The sequence below is a fragment of the Aureococcus anophagefferens genome (genome assembly GCF_000186865.1).
Source record: "Aureococcus anophagefferens unplaced genomic scaffold AURANscaffold_16, whole genome shotgun sequence".
Classification (NCBI taxonomy): Eukaryota; class Pelagophyceae; order Pelagomonadales; family Pelagomonadaceae; genus Aureococcus; species Aureococcus anophagefferens.
Window position 1 is genome coordinate 423,026 of NW_008705576.1, and position 2,070 is coordinate 425,095.

Genomic DNA, 2,070 nt, shown 5'->3' on the forward strand with positions numbered 1-2,070 from the left:
CGGCCGCGGCCACGGCCGCCGCCAGCGGCAACATGGACCACTTCGCGTCCACGGCGGGCGCGTTCAAGGGCAAGGACCGCGACTTCAAGGCCGCGGGCGCCTCGTCCGGCCCCGACTGGCTCTCTGGGTCCGGCTTCTCCGCGGCGCCTCCCGCGGCCGCGGCCACGGCCGCCGCCAGCGGCAACATGGACCACTTCGCGTCCACGGCGGGCGCGTTCAAGGGCAAGGACCGCGACTTCAAGGCCGCGGGCGCCTCGTCCGGCCCCGACTGGCTCTCCGGGTCCGGCGCTCCCGCGGCGCCTCCCGCGGCCGCGGCCACGGCCGCCGCCAGCGGCAACATGGACCACTTCGCGTCCACCGCGGGCGCGTTCAAGGGCAAGGACCGCGACTTCAAGGCCGCGGGCGCCTCGTCCGGCCCCGACTGGCTCTCCGGGTCCGGCTTCTCCGCGGCGCCTCCCGCGGCCGCGGCCACGGCCGCCGCCAGCGGCAACATGGACCACTTCGCGTCCACCGCGGGCGCGTTCAAGGGCAAGGTCCGCGACTTCAAGGCCGCGGGCGCCTCGTCCGGCCCCGACTGGCTCTCCGGGTCCGGCTTCTTCGCGGCGCCTCCCGCGGCCGCGGCCACGGCCGCCGCCAGCGGCAACATGGACCACTTCGCGTCCACGGCGGGCGCGTTCAAGGGCAAGGTCCGCGACTTCAAGGCCGCGGGCGCCTCGTCTGGGCCCGACTGGCTCTCAAGCTTCGCCGTCCCGGCGCCCCCCGCGGCCCCGGCCGCCCCGGCCAAGGCCGCCGCCGGCGGCAACATGGACCACTTCGCGTCTTCCGCAGCCCCTGTCACGGACGAGACGCAATCGCTCCGAGCGGAGGGCGAGCGCATCCTCGAAAGCAAGTGGGCCGAGCAGGCCGAGCGCGAAGCCGCCTGGACCGCGGCGTCTGTCGCGAACCTCGAGCAGCTGCGCGTCGCCGAGGCAAAAGCGACACAGCAGCTGCGCGTCGCCGAGGCGAAAGCACCACAGCTCGAGACGGAGCAGGAGGCGAGCCTCCCGGTCGCGGAAAGGAGGCTCGAGCTCCGAGCGGAGGGCCAGCGCGTCCTGAACAGCAAGTGGGCCGAGCAGGCGGAGCGCGAAGCGGCCTGGACCGCGGCGTCCGTCGCGAGCCTCGAGCAGCTGCGCGTCGCCGAGGCGGAAGCGGTGCGGCTCAAGGCCGAGCAAGAGGCGCTCTTCGCGCAGCAGCGCGTCGCCGAGGAACAAGCGGTCACGACGGAGCAGGAGGCGCCTCTCCCGGTCGAGGTCGACACGCGATCACTCCGAGCGGAGGGCGAGCGCATCCTCGAAAGCAAGTGGGCCGCGCAGGCGGAGCGCGAAGCCGCCTGGACCGCGGCATCCGTCGCGAGCCTTGAGGGGCTGCGCGCCGCCGAGGCGGAAGCGGTCGCGAAGCTCGAGCAGCTGCGCGTCGCCGAGGCGGAAGCGCTTGCGAACCTCGAGCAGCTGCGCGTCGCCGAGGCGGAAGCACCACAGCTCGAGACGGAGCAGGAGGCAAGCCTCCCGGTCGCGGAAAGGAGGCTCGAGCTCCGAGCGGAGGGCCAGCGCGTCCTGAACAGCAAGTGGGCCGAGCAGGCGGAGCGCGAAGCGGCCTGGACCGCGGCCTCCGTCGCGAGCCTCGAGGGGCTGCGCATCGCCGAGGCGGAAGCGGCGCGGCTTAAGGCCGAGCAAGAGGCGCTCTTCGAGCAGCAGCGCGTCGCCGAGGAACAAGCGGTCACGACGGAGCAGGAGGCGCCTCTCCCGGCCGAGGTTGACACGCGATCGCTCCGAGCGGAGGGCGAGCGCGTCCTCGAAAGCAAATGGGCTGAGCAGGCCGAGCGCGAAGCGGCCTGGACCGCGGCGTCCGCCGCGAGCCTCGAGGGGCTGCGCGCCGCCGAGGCGGAAGCGGTCGCGAAGCTCGAGCAGCTGCGCGTCGCCGAGGCGGAAGCGCTTGCGAACCTCGAGCAGCTGCGCGTCGCCGAGGCGGAAGCACCACAGCGCGAGACGGAGCAGGAGTCGAGCCTCCCGGTCGCGGAAAGGAGGCTCGAGC